The 9,395-nt window shown below is 52.2% G+C and overlaps 1 protein-coding gene across 1 annotated transcript in view; it reads right to left on the minus strand.

Moving 5' to 3' along the window:
- Positions 1-5,350, minus strand: part of FAM20B (FAM20B glycosaminoglycan xylosylkinase) — a 29,066-nt gene extending 23,716 nt beyond the window's left edge. The window contains exon 1 of the mRNA XM_056356094.1: positions 5,255-5,350. The gene's annotated coding sequence lies outside the window, so the exon portion shown is untranslated. The remainder of the gene's footprint in view (positions 1-5,254) is intronic.
- Positions 5,351-9,395: the final 4,045 nt, after the last annotated feature.

Consider the following 9,395-nt stretch of genomic DNA (forward strand, 5'->3'; position numbering starts at 1 on the left):
GCTGTTATAAAGATCTGCTTTCATTCATTTTTAAAATCCATTAAGAGTTTGTAAGAAGTTACACAGAAGAACACAGTTCATTTCAGAACGGTTACTCCTCATTATGAGATAGGTATATAGGAGATACGTATACGTGTACACACATGTTTTAAGAAAGCCTCACAGCCCAGTGTTAGCCAGCTAAAGCACAGGACAGAAATGTTCCGTATCTCTGGAGCTCAGGCTGGGCACTCACTTTCCTAGACTGATTTTCAAGAACACGGAGTCTGTCTAGAGGTGTTCTTCCTAGGGGTGTGGGGTGGAGAATATAACCAGAGCCACTGCTGAAATTAAAGGTCATTTACTTAGTTTATCTTTTGCGACAGCTTTGAACCTAATTTTGGCTGAAAACCTCCAATGATACAGATAGAATTTGCCAAAAAAATTAAATATTTGCTATTAAGACATTTCAGCGATTCCCTTAACTGAACAACCTAGCCTCACCAAACATTTCTCAAGTCACACAATTCCTCCCGACATCCCAACTAACCCCCTACCCCGATTTTGCTCTCTCTAGCTTTCAGCAGGTGACTCGGCTCTGACTTTTTACTGACATCTGCTGAAATGAGTCATGAGCTGCTCTCCTCCAACAAACAACAAACCACCCCTGAGGTTGCCATGCCATCGATTTCACAGGCTACCTGCGGAGCCCGCACATCACGCCTTCGGTGCCAGCATTATGCTCACTGCTGTGCAAGCCACCAAAAATGAAGCCCCTCGTGAAGAAGTTTACTGTGGGAAGAACTTAAGCTTTATCGTTTTCAAATGAAGATGGCAAGAGTGACAGTGTTGAGGTGTAAGAAAATATTTACAGTTATGGAAGAAAGTAATTTGAAGAAAAGGACAAGTCTTTGGAAAAGTCTCAGATTGGAAAAGAGGATTGTGAAAGCTCAGGAAGCATGAAGCTGATCCTGGAACGAGGACAGAGATGGGAAAGGTGGCCACAGAAACAAATGAAATAATAATAAACCCCCAAAATTTTAAAAAACTGAAAACCAGGGTGAGCTGTGAATAGGACTCTGTGGAACAAAGGGCAAAAGGGTCTAGGACAACAACAAAAATAAACCCGGGGAAAATCTCAGAAGGAGACCCAAAAAGGAAACAGTTCCAGAAACTGGCAGGGGTGAGAGGATAGGGCAAGGGTCTTCACACTTGACCAAAAGAAGAAAAGGGACAGAGTAGCCGCTTACTTCTACATGAGTCATGGGAACATGGGATGTGCAAAATGACAGCAGATGCTCTCGGAACCAGAAGGCATCAGAGAAGGAAAAACCCTGACAAAGTTTTCAGAAGTACATTTTAAGTGTCTGACCAGAGCTAACACGACAGAATGACAGAGTAATCCCTGTGTACCTGCAGTCCCAGAACAACACACATTCCCTCCTGCTGCTCGACGGCAGCTGCTGATCTCTTACCAAGGTCAGGTAACTCCAAGCGTTTTGTTTGGTTGGGTTTTTCAGGTTTTATTTTATTCGTTTGGGGTTTTGTTTTTTTTCCTTTTTCCCAAGCTTCTGCTTAGCATTATCTCCAGCTACCATTACTAAATGGAAGGCATAGTCCAAAGAGTTTCGCTGCTCTACCACCCAAACTCCATCTCCATGTTACACAAGTACAGAAAACCTAAATTCCCTCTGTACCATTTTCTGATACTCCTGATCAACCAGGAAAAGAAAATAGTCAAGAAATAAACAACCACACCAGCTTTTTAATAGTGGAGTCAACTGGCCGGTTTGCATAAGAAATGCTTCCTGTTTTTCACTACCTCTTCGGGATATTTCCTGATCAATTTTGCCTCTCATTACCACCAGGTCTGTATTCTCAGCAAGTAAAAAGTCTTCCAAGTCAATATCCAAATAACAGCATCTTTTATATAGCACAGTGGGGTCACTGTGCACACAAACGTCCGAACTAAAGCATGCCTACTGGCATTATATACCAACATCATACCACTTTATGCCCAGATCAAAAAACAGCATGAAACTCGCCTGTTACAAACAACAGTAAAATCACAGCTCCTGTAAGCAGCCTGCAAAGTTAGCAGAGGACCACACCCCAGAAAACCATTTTTATTGGAGTCACAAGATCAAGGCTATGCCACGAACCATGAAGCTCGAAAACTACTATCTCAAAAACACTTGTGTACAATTTGCAAGGATTTTGCCATGCTCCAAGTAACAAATAAGGTATGAGGGCAGGCAAAGGTTTGGTTTGTCAGCACAAGTACACAAAAAATCATCGCTCAGACAGATGCCAATGTGAAATAAATATGATTAAGTATGCTCTAATTCCTGTTTAAACGCACGTTTTCTCTTTCCAAATACACTGTGCCTTTTGGGATCTCCTATCAAAAGGTCTTTAAAAGTCCTCCAGTAAATCCTGGAAAATGCCTTGCAGAAACAGTGTATACAGTAGTGCCATTTTCCTCTTCCCAAAGTGTACTTCAGTCTCACCAGATCAATCTTTCTCCCTATCCTCCCCTCTCTGGCCAACTCGTCGGTAGCTCATGCTTTCCCTCTCTGTGTAAGCCTCGCTATTTGAGTTTTCACAGGCAGGCTCCTACAGACCTTTGTTTAGATTTTTCAGACTCATTCTGTCACTTCCACTCTCCGTATGCTGCCTGGTTTGTGTACGAGTTCAGTAATCCAGTGCATGAGGCTTCACACGTATTTCCTTGTCTGCTATTCCTCCATCTCTCTTTCTGTTAAAACCCCTGCTATCTATAGGCAAAATCTTTGCGACACTCTCTGCTCAAACTTTCCGCACACACAACTGCATCCCCGGTTGAGACCCAGAAAATAGATAAATATAAAAGCTCACAAGCATTTTAACCACTGCATTATCTATACTTGCAACTGCAAACGTCAGTGACTGCCTGATATATTCTCCCACGTCTCCAGAGAGAAATGAAAGAATTTCGTCCATCTGTCTGTCCGCCTTGCCCCGTTATATTCCTTAGTAACTTTAGAATCCGTTACCGACATTTCTGCCAGATTCAGCAGAGGAATACTTGCACGGCCTTAACAACCACCACCGCCAGATGGAGGGCAGAAGCCTCAAGAAGCCAAGGACAACTGGATATATATCCTCAGCCCTTCCCCGCGGCCGGCTGGCCACTCGGCAAACAGGAACACCTGACTCAGCCGGCTGCACAAATACAGATGGGGCACATCAGGACACAGGCAGCACCTGGGCGCAGGCCTGGGGGAAGAGAAGCTACAGGGGGGACGGAGGGCGGTAGAAGACAGACAAGAGTTACTACAGTAGGAGGTGGCAAAACAAGTCCTCAGGAAACCAGGTTTCATTTTCTCCTCGCAGAAAAACTTTCTTTCAAGCACAGTTTCCTATGGAAACAAAGTTTATATAATCACACTTTTCACTAGTAAGCTTCTGGATCCATCCGAGGGAACAGTAGATGTTTTGAAGACAGGGTTTCTGAGTTTATTGGAAATTGGCAGCTGGGGAGCGCTGTGGGAAAGGCTGCAGCATTAGCTCAACAGTTGTCTGTTCGCCTTGGCCATCTGGGCAACCAGCGTGCGCACAGCTGGTACGAGGAGGGAGCTGGAAACGCTGCACGGGAAGGAAGGAACGGAAAGTACTGTGAAGTGGAACGGTATGAGACGCGGGCAGGAGCCAGGGGTACCGAAGCTGGAGGGAACCTGGTCAAAAACAACCAAAACCGTGCTAGTTGAGCTATGAGAACAACTGCCCCTTGTTCCTATCCCAGTTAACGAAGCTCCACCTGACCATCCCAGGCAGATAAGCCACAACAACAAAGCGAGCTGGAAATGTTTTAGGGGGCCTTGTTCAACTTGGAAGCGAAGCCAAAGCGGTAAAAAAAATCAGTAGTTTTCCTTCTGAACCTGACATTTCTATGTTAGTTCAGCTCAGCCATAAAAAGGGCACCAAATATTTAAGCAGGGCCCATATAGCTACCTGACATTTAGCAGCGACGAGCCTGTCTCTGCCGCAAAATAGTGCCAATCAGCCTCCCCTGCTCCCAAGAAATGAGGCTGTGGACCACAAGGCAAAGGACGAAAAATCTGGGGGAATCAGAATTGAGCTGCCAACTTTGTTACTGTGTGAGGCAACAAAACCCGCCTTGCCCTCCCGAGATGCTGTACTGCCAACGGAGAAAGATGTAGGTCAGGCTTAAGGACATAAGGAGTACAGGGAGTAATTTTCGAATTAAAGTAAGACCAGGGTATTAACTTGCTGTTGCGTGGTAAGTACCAAGTGGAATCTATTCATACGGTATTTGCTGCAAGACTAGAATGTACGTGTTGCAGTTTTCCCTGCTTGCTCAGCCCCTAAAGCCTGTACGTGTATGGTGGGGCCCGGGCCGCTGCTCGCAGACAGCAAAGCAGCCGCACTGCTTACGGGCAGCTGCATCGAGAAGGGTTTAAAGACAGATGGCAACTAGAAACGATTAAACCCACGGTAAAGCCGCGGCTTTTGACGATGGCGGCGGCACTCCCGCCGCACGGCGAACACCCCATGGCTCCCGGGCGGGCAGTGCCCTGAGCCGCGCTGCCGGCGGGGCCGGGGGGGGCAGCCCGGCCTGCGGGGGGGCCTGGCTGGCAGAGGGGCACCGCGCACCCCGGCTACGGGCACCCCGGCTGGCAGGGGGGCACCGGGCACCCCGGCTGCAACACGGGGCCGGAGGGAGCAGACGGGAGAGCGCCGGTAACCGGCCAGGTCTGCCCCAGCCAGGCCCAAAGCGCCCGCCCGGGCGGGGCACCGGGCCTCCCGCACACCGACACGGCGGCGGGACCCGCAGCGCGGCCGCCCCGTTCCCGCCCGGCGCAGCACAGGACCGCCCCCCCCGCCCCGGCAGGCCCGGGCCCGAGCCCGGCGGAGCCGCTGCGCACTTGCGCGGCGCGCCCCGGCCAACGGCCGTAACGGTTCTAACGGCTCCTCCCCCCCCGCGCCGCGGGGCTCCTCAGCCGGTACCCGGCAGCCAGCCCCCGCCGCGGGACCCCCGCCGCCCCCCCAGAAGCGGGCCCGATGCCCCGCCGGCGGGCTGGCCCCGGCACCCCCCGCTCCCGGGCCGCTGCCCCGGGCAGGGCGAGGCGGCAGGGGCGTGCCCGCCCCTCAGGTGCCGCCGCCCCGCCGAGCCACGCAGGCAGGCGCGGGAGCGGCCTCCCCCCGGCCCCGCGGGCCCCCCCGCGCTTCCCCGCGGCCGCCGCCGCCGCCCCCCGCGCCGCACCGCACTCACCGCGCCCGGCGGCCCCGCTCCATGCCCCCGGCCGGCGCCGCCGCCGGCCCCCGCCAGCTCCCCAACATGGTGCCGCCCGGCCGCCGGCCCCCGCCCCGCCGCCAATGGGCGCCCGCCCCGCGCCGCCGGCCGCCCGCCAGCCGGCCAATGAGCCGCCCGCCTGCCGCTCGCCGACGGGCCGCGGCGCGCCCTGCCATAGGCCGGCTGCCAGCGCCCCCGGCCGGCCGCCTCCAATAGGAGCGGCGGAGAGAGCGGCGCCGCCGGGCGGCCAATGGGGGCGGAGCGCGGGTTAACCCCGTCCTGCCCGGCGGGGCCCGCGGAGCGCTGGCGCGGCGGGGGCGGCTTTGGGGTGAAATCACGGGAAAGCGGCTCTTCCGACGGGGCAGTAAAACTCCTCAGGCCTGACTGCGCGCCGCAGCGCAACGCCTGCTGTCGCGACACGCAGCACCCCCGAGGAATGCGGGTATCCCAGCACCACCGTTACCTGCGCTGTACGCCGCGGCGATGCTGCGCAGCCCCCGCTACTCCGGGTATTAGCACCACATTACAGCCCTAAACAATACATGTCCCCCCCCCTGCACGAGCAGACTTTGGGCACCTATGCGCAGGCGATTGCAAACAACATTAAATTTCATTTCCCCCCCGCTGCTCACAGGGCGGTAGCAGCCGCTGTGATCCGGCAGGCGTTACTCGGAGCGTGGCAGCTGGTGCGACACACCAAGCTGCCCCGGCGGGAGGCACCATGGAAGGGCACGGAAACGTCCCCGGAACAATATTACGGCAGGGAGGGCGGCGGAGCGGGGGGAGACAAGGCCCCGCTGTTCTGGCCACACGCACCCCCGGGCACACCGGCACGGCACGCGCTCCCGCCCTGCAGCCTGCCCGTCCCGTTCCTCCAGGGTTCCTCACTGCCCAGAACATTTTCTCCATCGTTTCCACTTCCCGTGCTGATCCTGCACGGTTTTTTCTCCCTTTTGCCGACCCGGTTTCCACCTCCTCCGGGACTCAGTCCGTCAAACGATGGAAGGTCGCTTCCCTCCCTTTCTTCAGACCTCCTGAGGGCACCTCCTGTAGTTCTTCACCAACCCAGCACCCTCCATCCACCTCCTCCCCGCCTGCACCTTGCATTTTATCACCCAAAGCCAAGACATCACATGTTTTTCTTTCATTTAGGTGGGGAAAAGGGAGAAGTCCTATCAGCTGGGAAGATGGTCTCCTACACAAACCACTCCCAGACCCTTGGATGAGAGGTGCCAAGGAAGCAGGCCTGAAAGCCGAGCCAGGAACAGGGAGCACCAGCTCTCACCTAGGGAACAGGGGGAAGGAGCACACTGCCACTGCCAGGACACGGTGGCATCGGCCATCAGGAAAGTTGCATCCTGATCCATCTGGCTTCCACCACCTCCTTCCAAGCCAAAGAAAGTTTCTTTCTCTGGTGCTGGAAAGCAATCCCTTGTGGAGAGACAGGCAGAATGGGGTGGGGAATGTTTCATCTTGCATGTGGATCTAACATGTCCTGCGCAGAGCATCCCCAGCGTGTTTGGTACCACGCATCCCAACACCACTATCTTCATTACCATGGCCTTGCCCTGACTTTACAAACAGTTGAATGCAATATCTTTGGTTACTTCAATACTGCAACAAATACTGCCGTTGCAGACTGGCCTGTCTGAAATGGAAAATAAATAAATTTCTTTCCAGGAATTTTCCCTTCCCCTCCTCCATTTTTAAGCCTCAGAATGAAAACCTTTTTTAACAGGACTTTTTAAAACCCCTTTGAAAAAAAATCCTACCTAGTGCTTTATGACTTCCTGCTCCAAGCTTCCAAGCGTTGCAAGCAAACATCTTCACAGCCATCCAGAGGCAGGATACTTGTGCAATGTTATTACTAGAGCAAAAGATACTTTAAAAAAAAAATAATCTATATATATTAATAGCGCAGTTTCATTGTTATGGACTGCATCTCTGCTAAGTCCTCACCGAATTAAAATTTTATACCTAACTACAATTACTGTTTTCATTATTAATTAGAATGTTAATATTTAATATTTAAGTGCCAAGCACTTGACTACAGCTAAAGAAACATCAGGAGCTGGAAGCAGCCAGCTGGATTAGGTTATGGACAAGCCAAGGAGATGGGGATGGTGGATGGCAGAGGGACCAGGAGGAGGCAGGGTAGTCATGATGGGCCAGTATCTTCCAAAGCTGACAGGCAGAGGAGCTCCATTATCCCTTGCCAAGGAGACAGAGGACTCCAGGAAAATCAAGGAAAAGCTGATAGAGCTGCCTACAAAAACCTGTAGGTCATGGGAACAAGGACTGTCTCAGGCTGGAGAACAAGGTCTGACTGGGGGAACAGCAGTCAAAGAGCCGTCTCAAAGGCTGGGGCTGGTGTGGGAAGGAAGCCAGAAAGGCTGTTAAATAATTCTATCTGCTCCAGGAAAATCTCTGCGTGCTCAGAAGGAGAAAGCTTTAAATCAACATACGCACTGTCACCAGATGCTGCACAGATCTTCCTATTCAAAGAGGTGTATGGTCCTGGCAACAGACCGAAATCGGATTATGCAACACAAAAGAAATTCCTGAGTCAAGAACAGCACTTAGACCCAGCGAGCGATGAGAAGTGTTGCTTTGCAGAAGATATCTACATAAAATAAAATCATGTGCCAATGGAAACAATAGGCTGAAGTTACAGAAATCATTTCAGACAGGGTGACGCTGAGGTCAGGTATCAAGCACAGGCTCTCGGATAGAAACTCCAACTAAATAGCTGCTACCCCCAACCCCATCCATTTCTCCCTGCTAGGTGGTGGTGAGAAGAGCAGGTACTGATGCCTTCACTTACCTCTGAAGATGAGTTCTTGGATACTGTGAACCGGGAATGGTGAAAGAACCTGAAACAGTGGGACCAGCAGAGATGAGACAGAGCCTGGGGAAGGATGGGGCAGGTGGGCTGAGGAGCACTTAGGTGCATGGGGTCTTCTTCACCTTGCCAGGCTTGGCTGCATCCCACCACGTTACTATGGTGCTTAGTGCGACCCAGCAGCCACCCTCTTGCCTTCCCTGGGGTGCTACCTTTAGGCAAAAGGAAGGGCCACAAGGTCACTGCTCAGTGGAAAGGTGCCACAAGAAAGCGTTCACCGTGACTAGGAAGCAGCAAAGGGCTCTCTCAGTATACGGTCAAAAAGGTCAGATCCTTAGCACTGGGATTAGGGGGATGGGATCTGGGCTTCGGGCAACGTGTAGACACGCAGGAGTCTCCCAGGCGAGCAGGAAAAGCAAGCGTGATGCATGATGACTCAGTCAAGGTGACCTGATCAGTTGACAGCAGGTTTGCTGGCACCTGAGGGGCAGACGGGCCAGGCAGGGCTTGCTCTCCTCGCCTGGACCCATCCAGAGGGAAGGATGGCACCAGACCTCCCTTTCCAGCCCCAGGCCCCACCACCGCACCCTCTGGCTGCTGGTCACCACCAGCAGGTGAAGTCACTAGCACCAAATTTCTGCCCGCAGAGAAGTTCTGCATCATCACCCCCTGATCTCCTCCAGGGAAAAAATCAGCCGGGTTCATTTGTACCAGCACTTTGAGCCACCTCGGGTGATTCTGCCTGCAGCAGATTCGGGAACGCACACCCCAACTGCTCCCCAGACAACGCTGGGTAGAAGCGTTACAGTAAGAAACTACACATGGTAGTATTTTAATGGAGTACTGCACCCTGAAGCGTGAAGTTAAAGCACTTATACAAGAGATTAAAAATCTTTTTATAGTGGTGTCAGACTTATTTCTACAATTAGAATGTAATTTTTGTAATTAAATACTTGGGCTGTTTGGTGGTGTTTGTTTTTTTTTTTTTTCTCTCCAAACCGGTGTTTAACTGGAAAGACAAAAGCATACGTTTAACATTTAAACTTCCTTAATTGCTTTTAAATGTCACTACAAATTAAACAGTGTTTATCTGCAGCGTAACTGACAGGCAGTGCTAAGATGTCACCCCTCCACCTGAGCTGGAAGGCTGGCAAGGGAATAGCGCAGCAATGCAATCGTGCATCGCACAGGCTGATTTTATACCCCCTGCCTCCCCACTGGCCCCTCCGCGCATGTGTGTGCCTACCTCCGACGGACCCGTCCCCAGTTCTCCCAGTT

Source organism: Falco biarmicus, chromosome 11 (genome assembly GCF_023638135.1).
Source record: "Falco biarmicus isolate bFalBia1 chromosome 11, bFalBia1.pri, whole genome shotgun sequence".
Classification (NCBI taxonomy): domain Eukaryota; kingdom Metazoa; phylum Chordata; class Aves; order Falconiformes; family Falconidae; genus Falco; species Falco biarmicus.